Raw genomic sequence first — 27,200 nt, forward strand, 5'->3', positions numbered from 1 at the left:
CCAGTCCTCCACCCGGGCCATTTAAGGGAGAGGCTGCGGCCGTTGCCTCTCGGCTCCGGGGGGCTGCAGCGCTCTAGCTTTCGCTCCCCCTGCAGAGCCCGAGCAGGGAAGGGGGCGGGGCGGGGAGCCGTTTCACTCAATGAGGAAAGTGGGTGGGGGACCGAGGCGGTGGCCAGAGGCCAATGGGCGAGGGGGGGGCGGGGCGTTGGCGGTGTTGAGGCGGGGCTCGGGCCCCGGTGGTGGCGGCTGGGCCACTGGGCAGAGTCTGGGAGCTGCAGCCGGGTCTGGTCTGGGGTGTCGGGTGGCCCCAGAGGACTAGGAGGAGGAGGAGGAGGCGCCGCTGCTCCTGTAGCTGCTTTCCCCCGTGGGTAAGTGGGCACGGCGCGGCCCTCGAGGGCGGCGGCAGGTCTGACCGGAGATTGCGTCTCCTCAACTGGGAGCGTCCCTTTGGGGGGACGAGACGAGGTGCTGTTTAGAGAACTCCGCGGTTCTGTCCACAGGGGCTTCCTCCTTGGGGTCTCCCCTCTTTATGCACCGTGCATGCACAGCGCGCACCCGCTCCCGACCGAGCACCGCCTGCACCCTTCGCCTTGGCACCTGCGCCAGCTCGAGGATGGTGCATTGGCCAACCCTGCTGACTGAGCTGAGGCTGCGTATTTGTGGGGGAAGGTGTGCTGCGGGGTCCCTGTTACCGCAGGCAAGAAGATTGGGGTGGGGTGGGGGAAGTGTTGATGAGCGAGGTCTTTATCCCCCTAGCACCGGCCGCCAAGATGGGCCTGAACACTGCACCTGAACCTGTCTGCGCTCCGAGAACACCTTCATTCCCCCCAGGGGCTCGAGTACCCAGAGCTGGGGGCGATGGCATTATCACCCTTCAGGCTGAGGCGCCTTATCTAAAGAAGACGTAGCTTCCCTGGCGCAGCAGGACGGGTGCAGTCTTGGAAGGTTCAGATCCTGGGGTTCTACATCATCCCTTCTTCCTTCTCTTCCTCGCCTCCCCCACTCCTCAACTTGACACAGACCCTGTTCCATCCTTCAAATAGGGCCCCAGCCGGGCTTTCCTTCTTTTTGAGCCAGAAAAGCTGGTGGTGTAGGCAAGGAGACTATGACAGCCAGAGGCTCCTGAGCTGGAAACTGGGGGTGAGGGCGAGGGCAGATAGAAGGGTGTGTGTGGATGGACTGCCTGTGGGTTCTCTGATGTTCACTGTATGGCCTGGGGCAAGGGACTAGGGATGTTGGGAGTGAGAGAGCTTGAGGGAATTCAGGGTTCCTGCGGGGCCAAGCCCTCTGTTCTTGGGGAAATTAAATAATTAAAAATCAAATGAAGCTCTATCCCTGTAGGCCTTCTAACACGTTCTGAGTCTTTCTTCCCATCTTTATGCAAATACAATTCAATCTTGGTGTTGGCACTTCCCTTTATTGCCCCTATCACATGAAATAATTCTGCTCATAAAAATCCTGCGGTAGCTGGTTATAATGGATATGCAATAAAAGCGTTTTCTCCCTTTCCAGGCTATATTCCAAAGTTAAAACATAACTGTCAATCAATTGGCAAAAGTTGATTGCGCTTCCTCTAAGAGACGGACTCTTTGTTAAATAGCCTAAGGATTTAAGAACCTAAAGCTCTTCTGAATGACAAAAATGGGTCATTTTGTGCCCTTGTAGACTCAGAATGAATGGGGATCTTTTGACCTAATTTGTGAAGGTTCCTTTTGTGAAAAGAGACTTTCCACAAGCTTCAATGAATTTGCTCTAGAGCAAATTGTTTTCCCTTCCCACACCAGGATTATTATTCATAGTGTTGATAGGATTTTATCATATGCAAATCACCAACTTTTCCCCAGAAGTTTTTGCCTTATCTCCACTTATTGTTTCCACATAAATCTGTGAGCAAAATTCAGAGTGTATGCTACCCAGGAAAAAAATTTTTTTACAGGGCTTCCATAACAAGGAGTAACATTTGAGCATTTCTATGTCATTAAAAGGCTTCTCTCTTATACTGAAAACTGATGGTTAAAAAAAAGAGACTAAGAATTCTGCATCTTCGGTTATATTCTAAGCCTTCAATGTCTGGTCAAAGTACACTATAACATAACTGTTATGTTTGCATTTCCTTCTATTTTAATTGTCTTTTTCGTATCCTTTTCTTATGGCTAAAGGTATTTTATTTAAAATTAAAGGTATTTTATCTAACATTTTCCCAGTGCCTGATGTGTCCAAGGCACTGTGCTAAGTGAGCACCTTGGGGATGCAAAGAAAAATAACACATGGGCCTTATCTGCAAGGAGCTTGTAATCTAGTGCAGAAAGAAGATCTGTAGACAGATAACTATAGTGTGCAGCAGTATGAGAAAGACGCCATAAGAGGAGATCTGGGAAGGGAGGAATCACATCAAGCTGATTATATGGATGGGGAATAATGACAGGCTACATGGAATCATGGATCGTGGATCTTGGAATACTTGGTGTTTGACTAGAGGCTTACAAGAGGGGCAGGATTTCAACTGGCAGTAATGGGAAGGAATGCCATGAATACATTAAAGGATATAAATTGTATCTGACGTGTTGGTTTATTGGTGATCTACAACTCTGTGACTGCTATAAAGCAATGAATGATGCACCACTTTTGTCTTCTTAAAACCTGTAGATTTTTCTGTGCATGTTTACCAAACATTAAATTGCCAAATGTTCATTAGAAGCTGGTCTATCCAAAGAAATAGTACTGATTTCATTTTTGTTCCTTCTTTTGTTGAAAGATAAAGACCTCCTTGAATGCTTTGTATATTTTTTCCTCCTTTTTGCTTTCAGGAAGACTTTACTGCAGTAGCTACGTATGCCATGTAGGTGCAGGTTTTCCTACATGCTGTGGCTATTATGCATTATCTTCTACTGCCTTAGAGCTGACAACACCCTTCAGTGGAAGAGTCAATTAAAATGGAGAGCATCTTCAGGGTAGAGACTGTGGGACTTAACAACTATACCTAATTATAGCCAATGATTTTGAGGTGTGACACGATGTCTTCCCCAGGAGGATCAGACACCGATTACACTTAGTCTGTTCCAGATAGATTGTAGCATAGGTCTGGAGGGCAAGCAGTATTGTTGCATCTTCATATGTTTAAAACTTGTGCCTTCACTGATATCACCCCCTCATCTGCCAAACCCTGGACATTGTTATATCATATATAAAAATTATATAAATATATAATTATATATAAATTCTATTAATGTTATATAAATACATATTTTTATATACTGAAATTCACTGTTTTACTGCACCTGATAATAAATGATCTTGGACAGCTTTCGTTTACCATATTAACTTGAGGTATTATTGGGGAAGCTATATTGTTTTTATAACAGCCTCAGCAAACTCATCATGTAAAATTGGCAAAGCAACACTAGCCACCTGTGCCACCACCAGGGAGTGCCACCAATCACAGGAAACAAGGCCCATTGAGAATGGCTGACTTAGGGAACTCTTTATTGGGACCTCTGAGCATCACTTCAGATGTATTTATTTATGTAGGGGAAAGGGTTCATTCACAAGATGACTAGGAGAGGCAATTAAATTCAGTTTCAATTCAGTTTTATCAGAAGTTCTAACATCTTCCAGAGAATGATGGAGATACAAAGATGGAAATTCAAGGAGATATAAAGATGAAAAATTTTTAAATCCCTGCCTGCAAGGAACTTGCATTTCAGGGAGATAAAGCATATGCAACAGATAAATAAGTGACAAGTAATTTGAGGAGGGGAATAGCTCTAATAGGGGACAGGCAGAGCTTAGAAAAAGTTCATAGAGGAGGTGGTAAATGAGCTAAGCCTTGAAGAAAGATATGGTATAATATTAAGAGACTATTAGTATATTTAGAGTCAGGAGACCTGGGTTTCAGCCTCAAATCTGCTGGTTTTTTTTTTATTTATATGATCTTAAACAAGTTATTCAGTTTTTCTGAGACCCACTTTCCTCACCTGTAAAATGAAGAAGTTAGCTTGAATGATGTCTAAGGTCTCTTCCAGCTTTGACATTCTATGATTATAGAATCAAAAAGAATAAAAAGATGTATATGTATATCTGTAGTCAGAAATTGTAAAAAAATAACTCATTCTTGGGATAGTTTAGCAGGTTTTTTTTGTTTTTGATGACCAAAACCAAATCTGTTATTTTTTTTTAAATTGTCCTAAGAATATAAGAAATTGTTCATTTCTAGAGTTATATAACAGGCTAACTGCTTTCTCGGTTTCTATATAAAATATTTCTGGTTTCTTTCAAATGATTTCACATCCAATCCATCAAACCATTTACTATACAAGGTACTTAAATTGTGCTACCTTCTGGGCATACAAAGACAAAAGGAAGAGCAATCCTTGTCCTCTAGGAGTTCACATTCTTCTACAGTAAAATCAATCAAAAGATATCTGAGTGCCTGGTTTCCTTGTTCTTAAGAAGCTTGCAGTCTAGTTGAGGAGAAAAGACATACACACATTGAAAAAAATAGCAAGTCAAGATAGTATATCCCAGATACTGAGACAGGTACAGATAATAGGAGTTCAGAGGAAAGAGTAAACATGGAAATCAATTTTTAAAAAGACTACAGATCTGATATATGATTGTGATAGAATACTGCTGTGCTATGAGGAATGATGAGTTCCATGATTTTAGGAAAACATGGATATAGACTTACATGAAATAATGAAGAGTCAAATGAGCAGAACCAAGAGAATGTTGTATTCAATGTGTGTTTTTTTTGGAGGAAATTGGGGTTAAGTGACTTGCCTAGGGTCACCCAGCTGGTAAGTATAATCGGGTCATCTTCACTCCAGGGCTGGTACTCTATCAGATGCACCACCTAGCTGCCCCAGTTTCTTTAGATTTTACTGACTACATAACTCATAGGCTGTCTCTTAGCTTCTAAAATTGATAACCATGACTGGATATCATAAATTATAGATTGATATTTAATTTTTAAATGCTCAGATAGGACCTTTCTTTTGAGCAAGAATATAACATACTTCAATATAATGAATATGGGGGGAAAATAGAAAGGGAGAAGAAAATCTAGTTTTCAATCTTCTACATATTCAGTTTTGCCTAAGGCCATGTAACCCAAGCCTCTTCTTTTACCATTGGACATTTTGGGACAAGACACTATAGTAAATTTTGCTTAAAAAAATAGACAGATGGAGAAAAACTGATTCAAATCTTTTTGCAAGCTTCAGAGGAGAAAGTCGGATGACCTTTCTTCCATGATTCCATATTTTGTTATTTAGATACATCTATGATTTTATCAATTTTATTTAGTCTCTCTTCCAAGTATTCTTATCATATATGATTGTTATCCATATTTTCTTTAATACTCCATAAAGAATATACCTAATATACTAGAGTCCTTCCCTTCACTCCTTTAATGTCTCTTTATGGACAGGGACAGTGTGTCTCATGTTTCTTTATGTCCCTTAGTGTATCAAGCATGCTGTTTTGCATAGCTATTTAAGTTCATTTTAAAGGAACAAATAATACTTTGTATAGTGAAAACTTTATACTAGAAAAGTAAAAAGATATTTCTCAATATCTTCTTTTTTGATCTCATTTGTTCCCATGAATTTAATTATTACCTCTATGGAGATGATTCCCAACTCTACGCATTCAGTAAAGTTCAGCACTTACAATGAAGATCATCTAAAATGCCATTGAAAATCCCTTAAGCTGTATACATATGCAGCAGCATAGTTAGTATCTCTAAACTGTTGTGGTTGGAAGTAGATTGTGGGATTTTTTTGCAAATATATTTATTTTATTCTGAACTTAAATAAAACAAGCATTTCCATAACATAGAATAGAAAAAAAATGATTGCACATGAAACCGCAACTCTATTTATTATGTACAACTTGCTATTCCTTTTAAATATATAATGAAGTTATCATGTAACTTTCTTTTTTTCTTTATTCTTCCCTTCTCTCATTGCACTCTAGAGGTGGCTATCTTAGACAGAAATATGTGCATATATATATTTTTATATGTATACACATACATACACACATATATCATTCTATATGTATTTCTATTTATCAATTCTTTCTCTGGATGAAGATAGCATCTTCATAAGTCCTTTGTAGTTAATTTGGGTATTTATAATAGTCAAAATGACTTAATCACTCAAAGTTCTTCTTAAAACAATATTGCGGTTACTGAATACAACATTCTCTTGGTTCTGCTCATTTCACTCTTCATTATTTCATGTAAGTCTATATCCATGTTTTTCTAAAATCATGGAGTTCATCATTTCTCATAGCACAGTAGTATTCTATCATGATCATATATCACAACTTGTAGTCTTTTTAAAAGAACATTATCTATATCAGAGAGCAGATTTATTTGAATGCTTACTATGGTAACAATTCCATTCAAATCTTATTTTTCACTTTAGTCAGGGAAGTTATTGACCTAGAGAAAGGCAGGAACCAGGACTTCTACTCATATAGAAGTAAACAAAATTAGGTAAGGATTTATCTGGCCAGAAAACTGATGGTTAGTGGGGGAAATGCTTTTAAAAGAGCTTTACACATAAGTGAGATTAATATTAGAGGGTGACCAGATGATTGTGTAATTGTTTCTTTTTCTTGCTTCACCATAAGGTGAAGGAAAACACAAAGAGGTCAAAGGAGACCTCACCAGGTGCCTCCTAGTTGACCAGGAGAACTCTAAAAAGGCCAACCAAAGCTGTCTTTCCTTGTCTCTGCCAAAATAAACAGAAGGAATAGTCTCTGTGGCTAGGATGAAGAGGGATTCTAGAATTTAGCAAGTGGTGAGATTTGGCCAGATGCTTGCACTATGAGAGTTGTGGTGGAACTGAGAACCCCTGAGGGAACAGAAATTCACATCTCCCAACTCAGATCCCTATGTTTTCATTGAATGGTAGGAGACATCTGTACTTATTTATTGTATTTTTTCTTAATTTTTTATATTAAATTTGGGCAAGTTAAATTTGTGGAGGATATAAGCTAAATGAACATATGATAAGACTCCACTGTAGAGCTCCAATCTCTCCTGAGAAACAATTCCACTTTTCTAGTTATCAGGTGGACATTTAAACCTATGTATCCCGCCAGCATATGCAATTCAACATATCTAAAACCAAATTAATGATCTTCCCTTTGTTCCTGCTACTCCTCTAAATTTCCTTATTTCTCTTAGGGTAACACTACCTTCCCAGTTAGTCAGATTCAAAATTTGGGACTCTTTCCTCTCTCTCTCATTTGCCACGTGCAACCATTCACCAAGTCCAATTGATTCTCCCCTCACAATATCTCTTGCATCTAACCTTTTGTCTTTATTATGCCAACTACCTTAGTTCAGATTCTCATCATCTAATGACTTCCTAACTACCCTAACTCCAGTCTTTCCCCCTCTTTAATTCTTCCTTCAAACAGTAGCCAAAATAATCTTTTAGGTCTGATCATGTTATTATCTTACCCAAAAACCTTCCTATTGCCTATGGCCTCCTATTGCCCCTACAATAAAATACTGACTCCTTACTCTAGCATTTTAGGCAGTCTCCAATCTGGCTGCAGCCTATTTTTCCAGCTTTATTTCACATTGCTTCTTTCCACACACTCTAGGTTCCAGGCAACCTATACCACTATTAATTCCCTAATCTCAGTTTACTACCTTCTGCCTTTATGTATTTCCACAGATCATTCCTTATGCCTGAAATGCATTCCCTCTTCACTCTGTGTTAAAAATCCTCCTCCTCCAAGGATCAGCTCAGGTGCTATCTTCTCCATGAAACCTTTCATGGTGCCTGACCAGACAAAAATGTTCTCTCCATCCTTGAATTTTTGTAGAGCATTTTATCTAGGTCTGTCCTTTACCTCTATCATGCTCTTCCTTATGTTATACTTACCTATTAATTCGTCTTATTTCATGTAGCTTGTTAAGGACAGAGACAACATTGCTTTTCATCTTTACATCCCCAGAACTTAGCATGGTAGTGCACATTTGCATACAGTAGTCATTTTGAAGAATTAAATTGAATGACATGTTGAATTTCACACATTTTATTGATGTGTCATAGCTATTTCTATATCTAGTGTCTAGGATTGGTTCTTAGGATGATTCAACTAGACTATCTCCTCCCTCTGCCCCAAGACTAACTGATGTATTTTGTTGTTGTTATTAGTCATGGTGGTGGTGGTGCTTTCTGGAAGCAACTAGATGGCAGAGTGGATAAAGCACTGGGCCTGGAGTTGGGAAGACCTAATTTCAAATCCTGCCTGAGACCCTTACTAGCCATGTGACCCTGGGAAAGTCACTTAACCACTGTCTTCTTCAGTTTCCTCATCTATAAGATGGAGGTGATAATAGTACCTCCATCCCAGGATTGTTGTGAGGATAAAATTAAATAATATTTGTAATATACTTCGTAAACCTAAAGATATTATATAAATGCTAGATATTATGCAATACAATGTAATAAATATTTATTAAGTACCTACACTGTGGTAAGCACTGAGGATCCAAATGAGGCAAAGAAAGACCATCCATTCCCTCAATGAGCTTATAATCAAATCAGGAGAAGACAACTCATAAAAGAAAGCTGAAAAGGGAGGATGGGGCACGATGATGGTGGAGCAGACTCCAGGGAGTATAGCTGGTAGGAAAGGAAGAGTTGGCTGGGCTTCTGAACCGTCTTTATGTGGAGGCTTTGGGAGGAGTTTTTGGCTTCCCTGCCCCCTCCAGGCCTCCAATCAGAGGGGTGAAGGCTACTGAGGCTATTGATGAGATGTGAATGATCAAAACTCATGTGAATTTCCATGGTGATGAGTTTCCTGGTAAGAAACTTTTTCCCAGGGAGCAAGATGATAGTATTATTATTATCTTTGATGTCATTTCAGTTAGTATCTAATAATTTTTGCTACCTAAGCCCCGTCCCTTTTCTGATGTTCAAAAATACTAGTCTCTAGTCATAATTTCTGACAAAGTTACTCATTGGAATGTACCTTCTTCACTAATAGAAGTATTAGTGTGTACATGTATGATATATATATATATATATATATATATATATATATATATATATATATATATATAAACAATACCTCCCTTTTCACAATTTACTTATGCATCATAGCAAAAATTAAAAAAAAACACAGCAGAGATTTCCTACCAGAAGGAAACAAAAATGGAGCTTTAGGAGCCAAAACACGTATCATACCATCAGTGTAACTTTTTCCTTAGGAGAGCACTTTGGGTCCTTACTCCAAACCTCTTGACATTTCTTTTAGGTAGCTTAGTAAGCTGAGTTAATTTCCTAGCCCACAGTGAGTTAGAAACAGCAAGTAAGAAACTGGATACTATTAGAGACAGACAGGCTGAGGGACTTAAAGCAGAGGAGAAACTCAAAAACAATTAACTGCCTGGGGTCATTTAATATAGGGATAAATAGTCTGATACACTTTAATGCACTGAAAGTATGATTTGTTAATAGCATCTAACTCAACTGCTCCTTACTCTATGACACTTTCTCTGATTTATATTATTCTTGCCAGGGGTGATACTTCCTACACCAAATCCTATAACATTTAATGTGTACTACTCATGTAGCATTTATCACATTAATAGTAGTATCATCATTGATGTGTATGTGTGTGTGCGTGTTATTTTCCCTACTAAACTGGAAGTGTCTTGAGGACACAGCTCAGGTTTTATGTGTATCTTTTGTCTTCCATGGTACCTTTTGTGCAATATGTGTTTAGAACATGTTGTTCAAACAAATGAGTATATCTTCTTCATCCTATAGGGAAGGTGTTCTAAGTTGGCCGCTATGTCTTAGGACCTGCAGCTAGATTGGAGACTGCCTAAAATGCTGGAGTAAGGAGTGTGTATTTTATTGTAGAGGCAATAGGAAGCTATAGGCAATAGTAAGGTTTTTTGGGTAAGATAGTGACCTATAAGATAATGGTCAGACTTGAAATATTATTTTGGCAACTGTTTGAGGTTATCTGCCTCAACCTCTAGTATTTATGTACAGCACAGAAGACTGAGCACTTGGGTAGTAGCCTCATGTGACCAGATTGTTCCTAGGACTCTTGTCCTGGATTTGCTTTCCTTGCACCTGAGAAGAAGGATTGGGAGAGTTTTTAAGTCTGATTAACGAGGGGAGGGAAGCAAAAAAGATAGGCACTTTCTTTTTTTAATTTAAAAAATTTTTATCTTAGGGAATAAAACACATTGTAACATAATACAATAAAAAGATGATTGTACATGAAACTACAAATCTACCATGCACAACTTGCTATTTCTTTCAAATATACAGCAAAATTATTATGTAATTTTTTTCCTCCCTCTCTACCCCAGAGATGGAGAGATGGCTATAATTAGACAAATTATATATATATATATATATATATATATATATATATATATATATATATACACACACACACACACATATATATATGTATTATATATGTATAATATATATGTATTATATATGTATAATATATATATGTACACACACATATATATGTATACACACATACCCATATATATGTGTGTGTGTGTGTAAAATTATCCTATAAGTACTTCAATTTATCAATTTTTCTCTGGATACAGACAGTGTCTTTCTTCATATGTCCTTTATAGTTAATCTGGGTATTTATAATAGACAAAATAATTATGAGGTCAATGATTCTAGAAAAACGTGGAAAGACTTGCACAAAATAATGAAGAGTGAAATGAGCAAAACCAAGAGAACATTGTATATGCTAACAGCATATCTTTATCTTTTTTTATTAAGATTTTTTATTTTTAGTTTACAACACTCAGTACCACATGATTTCAAGCTCCAGATTTTCTTCCCCTGCCTCCTCCCCTCCCTCCCCAAGATGGCATGGAATCTGATATAAATGATGGGCATTTTCAAGGAAAATAACCTGCTCTAGGACATTAACCAAGAGGAGTTAGTTGTAGATTTTTCGTAGAGTTTGCCAGAATTATAACAAAGCCTCTCTCTAATTGGACCTTCCAGTTTTAGGGTATGTGATTTGATATAGCTCCATTTTGGTCTCATGAGCTAACCTCTCCTGGTGTTGAGTTTTTTGCTACAATAAGGATGCTGGACTTCAAAGGATGCGGCACTGGCAGGCATGTGGAATTGACATGAAGGCAAGTCATCATTTCCATTCTTTTCCCTTGCTGCTTAGCCCACCAAATAGTAGGCTTTGTAAGGCAATGACTGAAAGTCTATCCACTTAAAGTTATGCTTTCCTCTTTTAGGATTAAGACAGAATACCTTATTAAGGATAACTGCTTAGGGAAGGAAGGATGATATAGGATAACTGATGCAGCCTGCATAGGAGATAAATCACGTTTGACTTGGAGTCATAAAGATCTGGTTCAAATAGCTCCTTAGACATTGATTTGTTGGGTGAGTGTAAACAAATTACTTCACCTTTATCAGACTTAATTTTTTCATCTTTAAAATATTTGAAAAATGCTTACATATGAATGCTATGGAATACTACTGTGTTGTTTTAAAAAATGACTAAAGGGAAGGCTTTAGTGAATCCTGGAAGACTTGTATAAACTGATGCAGAGTGAAGTAAGCAAAATAAGGCGAACAATTTATATAGTTACAATCTTTTTAAAAAACATCTTTGACAGACTTAAGAACTCTGGCCAATGAAATTATCAACTACTATTTCAAAGGATTGATGAAGCATGATTCCTGCCAGAGGTGATAGACTCTAGATGTAGAATGATACATACATTTTCAGACATGGCTAATGCAGGAATTTGTTTTGCTTGTTTGTAACAAAGGTTTGTTTCTCTTTTTGTCTTCTTTAACGGGCAGGGGAGGAAGAGAGGTAGCAGAAAGAGAATATAAATGCTTGTTAACCAAAAAATAAATAAAACATAAAAAATAAAAATAATGCATTGAACACCTATTTCATGGCATTGTTGTGAGGCTCAAATGAGATTATGGACAAAAAGTACTTCACAGACCTTCAAGCCTTACGTAAAGGTCAGTTTAAAAAAGTACAAAGTACCTCAAACAAAGTGGACAAATGTTCACATAAAAAGATGGAGCTTCTGGAGGACAAGACCCCTGGGACAATAACATTCATCTAGCTAAAAATGTATTGAGTAATGAAGGGCAATAATAAAGGTTGGCAGTCAGAGTAAGTTCCTTATAAGTAGTGATTGTTTACTTCATTTTGTTTATATCCCAAGTGCTTCGCATAGTACCTGGCACATAGTAGGACTTAAAAATACTTCTTGATTGTCAATGGATGTAGTTTTTTATTATTTTCGAAGTGTTTTACATATACCATCTTGTTCAGTCTTCTTAACGGCCCTGTAATTTATTTATTTCTCATAAATATTTATTATATTTAGTTATTATAAGTATTTATTATAAGCCTTGTTTTGTAGAAAACTGAAGCACAGGGAGATAAAGGACTTACCCCCAGTCACAAAGCTAGCAAGTATTTGAGATAGGATTTAAGTCCAAATCTCTGGCAACTCTTTAAGACCAATTTTTTTCCCCTACACCAAAATGCAGGGCATAATCAGGGATGAACATTTGGGGACTGCTTTATGGGAGTACTGGTTTATTCCACCACTCATAAGTGAAAAGCTTTGCAACTCAGGCTACCTAATACCATAGCCTGCTTGAATATTAGAAATATGGAGAGGGAGGAAATATCAGTTTTGCTGCTTAGGTAGTGACTGATTAAGAGGAGGAAGAAAAGAGGAGAAAAACACAGGGAGACAGAATCAGCAGTAAGGGAGGGGAATTCAGAGAGGGCAGGGAGAGTATCTGTGGAGGGAGAAGAGAAGAGGCTGGGCCACAGAGAAGAAGCAGCCCTGAGAAACAGAACAGTGTAACTGGGGAGAAGGGCAATGGGAGAGGTGGCATTGAGAGAGGCCACAGCATCATTATCCCAACTGTCTGCCAGCTGAAACTCCTCCCAGAGATCCTGATGTCATCATTGCCCCTGGGCCAGGTTGGTTTTCACCCCTTTTAGAATATCGTCTGGTTTCATGGCAACTGATAAATATCTAAGACATATGATAAATATCCCATTTTGTAACCCATCCAAATCCATAAAAACAGATATAAATCCATGAAAAATGGCACCCCTAGAGTAATGTATAGCCTTTACGAGATGTTTATTTTGGTGAATAACTTCATAATCGATGTAATGTTAGAGAAAAAGCACTGACTTGGGAGTCAGAGGACATGAGTTTGAATCTCAGTCCTATCACTTAGTAGTTGCATGACCTGGAAAAGGTCATTTAATTGCTCTGAGCCTCATTTTCCTCATCTGGAAAATGGGGACAATACTTGTACTACTCACTTCACCAAGTTATGACAAAAAAATGTTTTGTAAACCCTTAAAATGGTGTATAAACCCAAACTATTACTGATGGAAATCCACTCAAGACACCCTGATAGTAATCACATTTGTAATAGGCATATTAGTAGAATTCTTTTTTTAAAAGTTCATACAGATCTCAGAATTAGAAGAGGCCCTTTAGTTTAAACCCTACCTGAAAAACAATCCTCTCTATAGCATGCTAGACATATATATCCTTGTAAAGCCCAAACTAAGAAATTTTACTCATGGGCAGACAAGCAGCATAAAGAATTCTTGGGGCAAGTCTGTGAGACTCTTTCTGGGGAAGTTACAATGGAAGGAAGAGAGCAGGGCAGGACTGGGCCTGGCTGGGAAGAAGCAGCAGCAGCAGCTCTATTTGGCAGCTTCCTCTTTTAACTGTCTTTTCTTCCCTAAGTAGGTGTCAAAGTCTCTCATTTCTTTGCTCTATGCATCCTCTAAATTTGGTACTCTGGGCCAAAATCCCAATTACCCCACCCTAGTTATGACTGTCCATGTGAAATGAAAGTGCTATTTTTTTCTTTTTAATATTTTTGTAATAAGTTGTACTGGTGCCATTTCTAGAAATTACCCTCACCAGACATATACTCAAAGGACACCAACCCTCCTTATAACTGAGAAAACAGTTAAGCAAAATCAAAGGACACAGCATCTGACATTGTTTCAACATTCTGCCCTTTTAATTCCCCATCTCTCAATAAATTTTCTTTTGAGTACAAATTGGCCATTACAAACACACAGCATTCAGTTTTCTCTAGTGTTCTTTTTTGTAGTTGTCATTGTAGTTACTTATGTTACCCACCTTTTGGAGTTCAGCCCAAAATGCTTAGAAATGGAGGGAAAAGGGGTAGGAGGGTCTGCAGGTCAAACAATCGTCTTTTCTGGGTTCCCTAAGCTCCAAGGGGGCAAACAGCTCAGATTGCTGATGACCATGACCTGGAGAAGTGAGATTAATGGATAGGAGACAGGTCAAATCCAACAAGCAAGACACATTGTACTGGGGATTTTGTCCTCGGAGGACAGGTAGAAAACTCTACATGTCAGAACCAGAATAACATCCCAGCCAGAGTCTTTATGCTACATTTTGCCATCAAGGGTTAATCTTAGGGTGGACAGGCTCTCCACTCCCTGATGACTTGGGTCAGCTGGGAGCCAGGGACAAACATTCCAGAGCCTGTGAGTAAACCTCTGAGATACAGGAATGCAGTTGTTGGTTTGACCACCTCTGAGGTTTCCCGGTGGAGGTAACTCCTCTGTTATCTACCCATTCACTCCCTTACTTTACTCATTATTTGATGGAGATATGGACAAGACAGGGAGCCAGCCACTGCTTCTATCTCCCTTCCTCCCTCTTGAAAAAGCAGATTATAGCCATTTAAAAAATGGCTAGCTCAGTGCATTATATTGCTTTCAGTGTGTGTTTTTGCAATATACAATATGCGATATGTATTAAATTCTAAATGACCACTCAAATCTGAGTCAATACTCTTTACTTGAATGCTATTAGTGAGACTAGAAACAGAGTAAGGACAAATCCAAAAGGGAAGTAAAATTAAACTATCATAAACACAATTAAAAGGTATCATAAACACAATTTGGATTTACTCGTGCCAACTGGCTGGGGGTTTGAGCTACATAGTTACATGAGATTACAATGCATTAGAGAGAGAAAGAATAACATTTGAGGCTAGATTCCTATTGATTCATGTACAAGTAAGAAGCTCCAGGCTGCAAATGGGCAAAGGGATTTTAAAAACCACTGGCAGCAACAATTTTTTGACATGCTGGGGTTTTAAAAGAATCCTCCATCCTACCCCTGAGGAAGGAGTGAACTGAAAGAAAGCCACTCTTACATAGATAAAAGAGAGAATTCTCCACCACCACCACCACTCCATCCTTAGCAAATAATGATAGTATTTATATAGCGTTTACTCTATACTAGGCAGTGTGCTAAGCAAGCACTTTGCAATTTTTATCTCATTTGAGCCTCACAACAGCCCTGGGAGGTAGGTGCTATTACTATTCCCAGTTTACAGATGAGGAAACTGAGGCAGATAGGGGTCACGCAGCTGGTAAGTGTCTGAGGCCAGATTTGAACCTATGTCCCTGACTCTAGGCCTGGTGCTAAATTTACTGCACCATCCAACAACCTATGGACACCTTAACTTCCCTAGTTAGCCAGCACTACCTGTTGCTTGCATGTATGTGTATTATATGTATGTATGCATATGTATGTATGTAGTCATTCTGGATTTGCTTACTTCAATTTATATAATTTTTCCGATGTTTCTGTGAACTACTAATATTCACCATTTCTTACAGCAGAGTATTATTCCATAATATTAATATATCATATTTTGTTCAACCATTCTCCAACAGATATGAGAACTGACTTTTTCCCACTTTTTTTAAAATAAAAAGTAATTTTATTATTTTGGTACATACAAAACTTATCTCCACTTTGCATCTGCTGCTCTGCCTGGTTTCAACCCTCCCAGCATAAGCTCATAGCTTCTAAACTCACTATCATGTTGCTAACTCAAGCCTTGATTGATACCACTTTCCTCGGCTTCCTTTCCCCTCTGTTTGGAGGGCAGAGTACCAAACTTTTCACAATGCCTTCCTATAATTTATAGAAGGCAGAAACTGGACTCTTAGCGTATTCCACTTTGCATCTGCTGCTGTGTCTGGTTTCAACTCCATGGAACAAGATGGCCCCTGGTGTGGGTCTCATCCTCCCTCCCACTCTTTCCTGCCTCCTTTTGTGCATTGTCTCTCCTTTAGATTATAACCTCCTGGAGGGCAGGGGCTATCTTTTTTTTTAACTTTATTTTATTCTGGACTTAAGAAATAAAACCGGCATAAAACCATGGAATAGAAAAACAGAGGATTGCACCTGAAATTGCAGATCCACTATGTACAACTTGCTCTTTTCAAATAGACAACAAAATTATCATGTAACTTTCCCCCCCTCCCCACCCCCAGACTTCGAGAGGGCTATCATTAGAAATAAATCTGTACAGGACAGCAAGGTGGCACAGGAAATAGAGCAATGGCCCTGGAGTCAGGAGTACCTCAGTTCAAATCGGGCTTCAGACACTTGACACTTACTAACTGTGTGACCTTGGGCAAGTCACTAAACCCCAATTGCCTTGCCTTCCCCCCAAAACATAACCAAACAAGCAAAAATAAAAGAAAGAAATCTGTATATGTGTGTGTCTCTGTGTGTGCATATATGTGTGTGTGTGCATGTGTGTATATATATACATATACACATACACACATAAATATACGTCAGCTCTTTTTCTGGATGCAAGTAGGATCTTCCTTCACAGGATCTTTGCGGTTAATTTGGGTATTTATAATAGTCAGAATGACATGATGTAATGTTAATGGAATAGGAAGATCTTCTCTGTCCAATAATAGGCCTATGTGACCTACTTGAGCTCTGGCCCAGTTCTCAGCTGTGATACATCCTGAGTCACAGAACCCATCGAGGGAGGGAAGCTTCCTTAGAGGAGGCTTGCTTGTTAGAAGTCTTTCACACATTTTGGTACTAAGTTGATTAGGCACTGAGTCACCAGGGTTGTGATGCCTTCTGGCTCTGAGAAGTGTATTTATACTCTGAGTTGGTATTTTGCTTTGGGGACTCACTTATGAGAAGGATCTTTTGATTTCCTTGTCAAGACTTGAGTAGCCGTATGTTCAGAGCTTCCCAACTGCTCAAATGTAAAGGTTCTCTTGAACCAGTGATGTATGTAAAGTGTATAGCAATATTGCTTTGAGCAGGCAGTTGGAGCCCTGTCTGTTGGTCTTTGTGCTAATTTCTCTGCTTGTAATTTTCTCTGCTTTTATTTTCTCTGAAGTTCAGGGTGCTGACCTTTCGCCTGTACTAGTGAATGTCATTAAAAGTAGGATTGTTAACCCCTTTTTGAGCAGTCTTTCCTAAAAAAGCAGATCCAAGAACCTGTGCTAGCAGACCATCCTGGGTATGCTAGGGTGCTTGCTGTTAACACATGATCACTCAAAACTGTACTTAAAACAATACTGCTGTTACTGTATACAGTGCTCTCTTGGTTCTGCTCGTTTCACTCTTCATTATTTCATGGAGGTCTCTCCATACTTTTTTAAAATCGTTGAGCTCATCATTTCTTATAGGAGAGTACTAGTCCATCATGAACCCACAATTGTTACAAGGTTATATCACATTCCCCAGTTGACGGGCATCCCCACAATTTCCAGTTCTTTGCTACCACAAAGAAAACTGCTATAAATATTTTAGAATACATAGGTTCTTTTCCTTTTTCCCAAATCATCTTGAAAAACAGACCTAATAGTGGTATTGCTGGGTCAAAAGGTATAGGCAAGATTGTCTTTTTATTAATTGTATCCTCAGTGCTTAGCGTAGTGCCTGGCCTTAATTAATATTATTGGATTGAATGGGGTTGTCATTCTGTCTTTGATGTTCTTGTTGCATCTCTGTTTTATGAACAATACAATTCCTTTTTTTCTTTATTTTGAAATGTTTTCCAGAATGGCTTAACTAATCCACAATTCTGCAAAAGTGTATTATTACATTTGCCTTACTCAGCCCCTCCAAAAATAACCATTTCCATCTTCTGGCATTTTTCCAAATTTTACTAGGTTTGAGGTAAGATATCAGAGTTGTTATAATTTGTATTTCTTTTATTAGTAATTTGGAGCACTCTTTCATGTGTTGGAATTTGTTATTCTTTTGAAAACTTTATTGATGTTGTTTGACTAATCACATGTTGGGGAATGGACCTTGGTCTTGTACATCTGTTTTATTAGTGACTTTTTTTTTCTAGTTTTAGGAACTTGTTGTGATATTGTATAAGATGCTAGTCTAAACTTATTTCCTGCTAACCGCTTTCAGTTTCTTTTTTTTAACCCATTGCATTTTATTTTTTTAAATTTATTTTTAGTTTTCAACATTGACTTTTATAAGATTTTGAGTTCCAAATTTTTCCCCTTTCTTCCCTTCCTCAAGACCATATAATCTGATATAAACTATACATATACAGTCATGTTAGACATATTTCCGCATTAGTCATGTTGTAAAAGAAGAATCAGAACAAAAGGGAAAAACCATGAGAAAGAAGAACAACAAAAAAGAGAAAATAGTATGCTTCAATCTGCATTCAGACTCCATATTTCTCTCTCTAGATTGCACATCTGTTATCAACTAGCATATTCCATCACAAGTCTTTTGGGATTGTCTTAAATCATTGTATTCTGACAAGAGCTAAGTCTGTCAAAGTTGATCATCAGCACAATGATGCTGTTATTGTATACAATGTTCTCCTGGTTCTGTTCACTTCACTCAGCGTCAGTTCACAAGAGTTTTCCCAGGTTTTTCTGAAATCTGCCTGCTCAACATTTCTTACAGAACAATAGTATTCTATTACATTCATATACCACAACTTGCCATTCCCCAGTTGATGGGCATCCCCTCAATTTCCAGTTCTTGCCCACCACAAAAAGAGCTGCTATTTTGTACATGTGAGTCCTTTTCCCTTTTTTATGATCTCTTTAGGATACAGGTCTAGTAGTGATGTTGCTGGACCAAAGGGTATGCAGCTTTATAGCCATTTGGGCATAGTTTCAAATTGCTCTCCAGAATGGTTGGATCAGTTCACAATTCCACTAACAATGCATTAGTGTTCAAATATTCCCACATTTCCAACATTTATCATTTTCCTGTATTGTCATATTAATCAATCTGATAGGTGTGAGGTGGTACCTCAAAGTTGTTTTAGTTTGTATTTCTCTAATCAGTAGTGATTTAAAGCATTATTTTATAGGACTACAGATAGCTTTAATTTTTTCCTCTGGAAACTGCTTGTTCATATCCTTTGACCATTTATCAACTGGGGAATGACTTGTATTGTTGTAAATTTTACTCAGTTCTCTATATATCTTAGAAATGAGGCCTTTGTCAGAGACACTGGCTGTAAAAATTGTTTCCCAGCTTTCTGTTTCCTTTCTAATCTTGGTTGCATTGGCTTTGTTTGTGTAAAACCTTTTTAATTTAATGTAATCAAAGCTATCCATTTTGCATTTCATAATGTTTTCTGTCTCTTGTTTGGTCATAAATTCTTCCCTTCTCCATAGACCTGACAGGTAAACTATTCCTTCCTCTCCTAATTTGCTTATGGTATCACCCTCTATGTGTAATCATGTATCCATTTTGACCTTATCTTGGTATATGGTATAAGATGTTGGTCTATGCCTAGTTTCTGCCATAGTATTTTCCAGTTTTCCCAGCAGTTTCTGTCAAATAGTGAGTTCCTGTCCTGGAACCTGGAGTCTTTGGGTTTACCTGGCTTCCAATTTCTTAGCACTACTTGTGGAGTAGGGAGTCCTTTCCCCAGTAGTATATGTTTTGGGGATTATCAAACTTTGTGCTACTGAGTTTAGTTATTTCTGCTTTGGGCTTATATAGTCTGTTCCACTGATTAGCTTTTCTGTTTTTTTAACCAATTTTTTTTTAAATCTGACAGTTACTATTTTATGATATAGCCGGCAGACTAGAAGTTATATGTTCCTTTCATTCCCTTGTTTGTTTGTTTTCTTTATTTCTCTTGAGAGCTTTCATAGTGTAGTAGATAGAAAGCCAGCCTCAGAACCAGGAAGACCTAGATATAAGTCCTGCCTCTGACACATACTGGCTGTGTGACCCTGGCATAGCTGACAGTGTCTTAACCTCTCTGGTACTCTAGGCAACTCCAGCACTTTACCTATCTTGGTAGAGAGAGTTTCCTCATTTGAGTATTGCTTATACCAATGAAATCCCAAATCTAGTTCTTAAGCCTGTATTATTTTATCTAGTTATTCATAGTAATAAAAAAGGAAGAGAAATTATTTATAGATTAATTTTTACCAATCAAGCTACCAATACCTGTTGGTACAGAAATTAATCTATAAAGAATTACTTCTCTTCCTTTTTTATTTTGTAATTGTGTTCATGTTATTCTTGTATGTGTCATGGTAGATTGGATCATAGATGTTTTATGCATTTTATAGTTATTTCGTATGAGATTTCCATTTCTACTCTTTCTTCCAAGGAATAGCAAAACCTTAGATAAAATTTTGCTGTTCCTATCTGGAAATCTCATGATTTTTATAGGTTTTGAACTTTACTTCTTTGATGAGTCTCTGAGGTTTTTTTTTTTAAAATTAAACTGTCATGTAATCTGTATTAGGGATAATTTTGCTTCCTTTTTATAAGGGTTTATGATTTTAATTTGCTTTCTTGTCTTGCTTTGCTAAAATTTCCAGAATTGTGCCAAATAATAATGGAGAGAAGGGACATTTTTGCTTTACTCTCTTTTATTTATTATGAAAGCTTCTGGTAAAATATTAGCTTGTTCACATATAGTTTATTGTGGGTTTTTCTTCTCACTATGATAAAAGGAGGGAGCTGGAATGTGTAATCTCTAAGGGCTCTTACAGCTTTAAATCAATGATGCCTTAAAAGATTATTATAATTTAAGTGGGAGAGAAAGATATTAATTACATGTCAAAATAAAGAAAACATAAAGAAAAATAATATATGTGTAGTAAAAGGCTAATTTCTCTTCATAATCATGAAAATTCTGTATTTTTTCAATAATCTTTTGCTTAACCAGGTATTTTTAAGGGAAAAAATTTTGAAACTGGACTCTGATAATGTCAATTTATAAGCTGGTTACATATCATCATAGGCATCGCCGTAAGGTTAAAATAGGCAATCTTCCTCCTTCTTCGCCCTTACTACGACCAGACATATACCCTGCCTAAGTCTACACCAAATGACTACCAGAAACATTCAATGGCTACTCCTTTCCTCTCTGATTTGTGTGTGACATGGGAATTTTCTCTTCTTTTTCCTCATCTTATGCTACATAAGACTGGATACTCCTACCCATTCTCCATTTTGCACTTTGTGGTAGCAAAACCAATAGTAGCTTACAGAAAGGAAGAAATCTCTAGGCTTTCCCCTTCCACCCAATTTTGTTTTCATCAGCAGAATCCCTGAGCCATGTTTCACCTCTCTCATTTGCCAAAAAAAAAAGATTGCATTAAATGACCTTAGGTCTTTTCCAGTTATAACATTCCCCAAGTCCCCACACCACCCTCTCTAGGAGCTGCTAGTCCTCATCCCAGCCCCTGTGACAATACCCAGGATGATTTACATATGGCTTTCCTCTGAAACTGAGATAAATCTGTCTCTAGTCCTTGGCAGACTCACTACTTATCACCCACGTTATGACTTTGTCTCTCACTGTAGGGTCTTGGAACACAACACCCAGAAGGGGAGGAATTGCAATCGCAGGTGACCTTCTATCCTTATCCTGAGCTTCCATCACTGGCATCTCCAGCTCCCTCACCACCGGATGTCCCCCCTGTACTGGGGACAGCCGTGCTACCACCACACCTGTTCTCTAGGGGTCTCTTGGCTCAGTGACCCAGGATAAGATTGGAATTTGGAATTTTATTAAATGACTGAAGTGGAAAAAAAGGGAAATCTCAAAAGCAGTGAAACAGATGCAAACAGAGTTCTATTTCCATCATTAACTGCCCAGTACAATCCCTTGTTACTGCTTTGGACTATTGCAATAGTCTCTCAACCCATTCTCCTGCCTTTGTTTTCTCCACCCTTTAATCCATCTTTCACATTGTTGCCAGACAAATCTTAAATATGTCCACATGAAATCATTCCTCTGCATATTCAGAGCTTCCTTACTGTCTGTCAAAGTTACAACTCATCTGCCCAGTGTTCAATGGACTTCACAGTCTGGAGTCACTTTTTCTTTGTAGACTTAAGTCATTTTGTTCCCTGCCACACATGCTGAATTGAGTAGACAACAGTATGCTACACCCCACATACACATGGATTTTCTGCCTCTGTGACTTAGCTTATGATTTTCTTAGTGCCTGAAACTTCATCCCTTCCTTTTTTCACCCTTTGTATCATTCCCTTTTCAATGAAGCCTCATTCAAATCCCACCTCCTCCAGGAAGCCCCGCTTTGTCTCTTCAAAGTTGGTGATGCCTTCCCTCTTCCCTCACAGCATTTTGGGTGGTCACCCTCTAATGTACTTATCATGCACAATGATGCATTAGAGCTGTGCTAGTGACTGATCCCTCTTAATAGACTCCTGGTAAGCTTGACAAGAGCAGAGACCCGGTCTTAGCTAAACTGCATTTGTCCAAACACATGACCTAGTGCTCTGCATACAATAGGTCCTTAATAAATTTTTCTATAGTTACCTCAGCAACAGCATATTAGCTATGGATTGACTTGACATAAAGAGTTTTGTCTTATTCTTATTTTTTTGATTTAATATTTTATTCCCCCCCTGACAATCACATGTAAAAACAATTTTAACATTTTTTTCTTCAAATTTTGAACTCCAAATTCTCTCTCTTCCTCCCTCCTCTCCTCCCTTCCTCTCATTGAGAAAGCAAGCAATTTGACACAGGTTATACATGTGCAATCATGTGAAACACATTTCCATGTAACGAAAACTCAGTCCAAAAAAAAACCCAAGAAAAATAAAGAAAAGAAAAAGTATGCTTTGATCTTCATTTAGATTCCATCAGTTCTTTCTCTGGAGGTGGATAGCATTATTCATCATATATCTTTCAGAATTGTCTTGGATCATTGTATTGCTGAGAATAGCTAAGTTATTCGCAGTTCATCACATAATATTGCTGTTTCTCTATACAATGTTCTAGTTCCCCTCATTTCACTTTACATTAGTTCATGCAAATCTTTTCATGTTTTTTCTTTTTTCTTTCTTTTTTTGGGGGTGGGAGAGGCAATCAGGGTTAAGTGACTTGCTCAGGGTCATGCAGCTAGTAAGTATTAAGTGTCTGAGGCTGGATTTGAATTCAGGTTCTCCTGGCAGGGCTGGTGCTCCATCCATTGTGCCAACTACCTGCTCAGTTTTTTTCTGAGAATATCTTACTTGTCATTTCTTGTAGCATCATATACATATGCAATCATGTACAACAACTTGCTCATCCATTCCCCAATTAATGGACATCCCCTCAAGTTCCAATTCTTTGCCACCACTAGAAGAGCTACTATAAATATTTTTGTACATATCCTTTTTGTTCTTTTATTTCTTTGAGATACAGACCTAGTAGTGGTATCACTTGGTCAAAGGGTATGCATGGCTTTATAGCGCTTTGGGCATAGTTCCAAATTGCTCTACAGAATGATTCAATCAGTATACAACTTCACCAATAGTGCATTAGTGTCTTAATTTTCCCACAGCCCATTCAACATTTGTCAATTTCCTTTTCTGTAATATTGTTTACTGCGATAGGTGTGGGATGGTAGCTCAAAGTTGTTTTAATTTGTATTTCTCTAATCAATAGTGATTTAGAGCATTTTTTCATATGTCTATACATAGCTTTGATTTCTATCTGTAAAATGTCTGTATCCTTTGACCATTTATTAATTGAGGAATGGCTCTTATTTCTATAAATTTAGCTCAGTTTTCTATATGCTTGAGAAATGAGGTTTTATCAGAGAAACTTGCTATAAAATTTTTTTCACAGTTATGATTACTATGTACAGTTATCCCTTCCACATTTCAGGGGTTAAGGGTGTGGTGTCTCTGCAACCTGGAAAATCTGTACAAGAATTTTTGGCCATCCCTTTGTACCAGAGAAGTCTGAATTTTGTCTTTTATGGGGTGTTTAAGGCACCTTATTATAAAATTTGGGTTAAATATTTGGTCATATGCTAAATGTAGGTTCAATGTTAAGTAAAATACTTTTCTGTATTGTCTGCTGGCCTCCATGAGTCATCTGTGGCTTCTGTAAAACCCCCCACAAATTCCGATTTAATTTCTTATGCCAACCCACAATATATCGAAACTGCAATGGGGTAAGTCATGACGTAGAAGGGATAACTGTATTTCCCTCCATCCTGTTTTCCTCCTGTTTATTCTACTATTGCTGTCCTTTCACCCTGTCTATTATTGCTGTCCTTTCACCCTGTCCCTTTTCAAAAGTATTTTGCTTCTGACTTTTACCTCCCCTATTCCACCCTTCTTTCTCTCAGCATACTGCCTCCCCCTTCTCATTTCCCCTTCCCCTTGTACTATCCTGTATGTATTGTAGATTTCTACACCCAATTGAGTATGTGTGTTATTTTCTCTTTGAGCCAGTTCTGATGAGAGTAAGGTTCATATGCTCCCCCCACCAATTCCCCCATGTTCCCCTCCAACTTTTATAAAGCTCTTTCATGCCCCTTTTATATCAGATAATTTACCCCATTCTATCTCTCCCTTTCCCCTTTTCCCAGTGCCTTCTTCTTTCTCACCCCTCAATTTTTTTAGACAATCATATGATCATAATCAACTCACCCCTGTGACCTCTGTCTATGTATACCCCTTCTAACTTCATTAATTAATGAGAATGAATTTTTTTTCAATGAGTTTTTGTACCCCCTTTTCCATTTGGCCAATCCTGCCTTTTAAGGAGTTCTTTTCTTCCGTGAATTTTTGTAGCTGTTTTCCCCTTTGTCCAATTCTGTTTTTCAAGGCATTCTTCTCTTCATTTGGATTTTTGTGCCTTTTTAGCATTTGGCCTATTCTGTTTTTTAAGTATTTTTCTTCAGTATTTTTTGTGCCTCCTTTACCAAGCCATTGACTATTTTTTCATGATTTTCTTTTATCAGTCTCATTTCTCTTCCCATTTTTTCTTCTACCTCATTTACTTGATTTTTAAAATCCTTTTTGAGCTCTTCCATGGCCTGAGGCCAATTCATATTTTTCTTCAAGGCTTTAAATGTAGGAGTTTTGACTTTGTTGTCTTCCTCTGGGTTTGTGTTTTGATGTTCCCTGTCACCATAGTAACTTTCTTGTCAGGACTTTTTTCTGCTGCTTGCTCATTTTTCCAGTCTATTTTTTTTACTTTTAACTCTGAGCTAAAGTGGGGCTCTGCTTCCAAAATAGAGGAGTCACTGTCCCAAGATTCAGGTTTTTTTCTGGGGACCTATAAGTTTTCAGCTCTTCCCAGATGATATGATCTAAGGAGAGATGTTTACTACTTTCCTGTACTGTGCACTGGTCTGTGAGCTACTGCAAGCACTCTTCTCTATCCTGGAACTGTGACCAGGGTCCTACCTCCCTTGTGACCACAAGCTTTGGTGTGCTAGTGCACCTCCTCACCCTGGGACTGAGGACTATGACTCAAATCCAAGTATGTACAAAACAATGAAGTCCTGCCCCTGGTGCCAGCAGAAGGACCCCTGTAATCTTCTGACCATTTGTCTGACCCCCTTACCATCTGTGGGCTGAGAGGTTCAGAAACCACCACTGCTGCCACTAATTTAGTAGCCCCCAAGGTTTGCTGCTGGGTTGCTGGAGTACAAGCTGCACTGGAACCCTCACCAGGGTGCAACATACCTTTCCTGCCAATCTTCTAAGTTGCCTTGGGCTGAAAAATTGTTTCACCTTGTCCTTTTGTGGGTTCTGCCATTTCAGAATTTGTTTGGGGACAGTATTTAAAGCTGTTTGGAAGAGTTTTAGGGGGAGCTCGGGCAAGTCCCTACCTTTTCTCTGCTATCTTGGCTCTCTCCCTCCCCTGCCGCCACACTTCTTATTACTTACCTCAGTCTTTTCTGAAGAAACCAAGTTGAAGAAGGTGCTTCCTCAGGTGGCTCAGAAAGATCCCTTCCCTGAGCTACCCTAAATTGACACTACAATCTCCTTCTTCACTCTCCCTAAAAATACCTGTGACTCCAGAGAAGTCTTGTTCTCTGCTTTGAACTATTTCTCTATGACTGGACTGGTTTGCCAGAAGGCGACATGTTAATAGCTTTTCAAGGCAAATTACACCACTTAGGTGAAACCTAGGACCTTCTGTTAGGGTCTGATCATCGCTGATCCAGCATCCACATGGCCTGGGATGGCTGGCAGCTTTTCATTAGCTCCTTCTGAACTTCAGTGACAGTCTCTTTATTTCAAAGAGCAACTCCCAGAACTTTTGAACAAAAGTTTCTATAAAAATTGCAACCTAAAGTTGCAACTCTATGTTCTGAGGGGCACTGTTGATTAACTAATTTGTACAGCAGGGGTAAAAGATGTGCCCTACTGTCTGGTCACGTCTTTCCTAACACAGATTCTCACCTCCATTCAACATCCAATTCTCTCTTCTGACTCAGGCATGTGATGGCCCTTATCCTACCACTCCAGGGAGTGACCTTTTTTGCATTTCTATCATTACATTGCTACAATATCAAAAATACTTTAAGCATAATAACCAGTAACTTTTATTAGTAAGAAGAAATCTTATCTCATAGGTCTAGGTGAAAAACAAGAAGGTAAGAGGAAAGAAATTACAGGGAGCCTTTTTAAAAAATTATTTCCTTCCTGCACAGTCCTACTGTACATACATGTAGTGAAGGAAAGCCATTTAGAAACCCCCAAATTACTGCTGAAAATTCTGTCATATTTTGGGTCAAGGTAGGAGAGAAATCTTGATCAAAAGCATAATGAGGAGTCAGTAAGGCCTACAAAATGTCCTTAGTGGCTGATGTGAGTAAGAGGTCCTCATCCCCTAGAATCTGCATCTCCATCTTTGACTGCTTATGAGTCTACATCCTTCTCCTTAGTTTTTGGAGCCGCAATTTGGAATTAGGACATCCCACCATCTAGTATTTATTCCTAGCATTTGAAGTTGAAGATGCAGTTGGCATCTGCTAACCTTTTGTTCCCAGTAGAAACAAAAATTTATCCATTAGCAAAGTATTTATTGAAGACATATTGG

General features: G+C 38.4%; 1 protein-coding gene across 1 annotated transcript in view; it reads left to right on the forward strand.

Annotated features, from left to right (window-relative positions):
* The first annotated feature begins 216 nt into the window (after positions 1-216).
* Positions 217-27,200, forward strand: part of LOC118828121 (tubulin polymerization promoting protein) — a 138,290-nt gene continuing 111,306 nt past the window's right edge. The window contains exon 1 of the mRNA XM_036734537.1: positions 217-368. The gene's annotated coding sequence lies outside the window, so the exon portion shown is untranslated. The remainder of the gene's footprint in view (positions 369-27,200) is intronic.

Source organism: Trichosurus vulpecula, chromosome 1, assembly GCF_011100635.1.
Source record: "Trichosurus vulpecula isolate mTriVul1 chromosome 1, mTriVul1.pri, whole genome shotgun sequence".
In the NCBI taxonomy this organism is placed as follows: Eukaryota; Metazoa; Chordata; class Mammalia; order Diprotodontia; family Phalangeridae; genus Trichosurus; species Trichosurus vulpecula.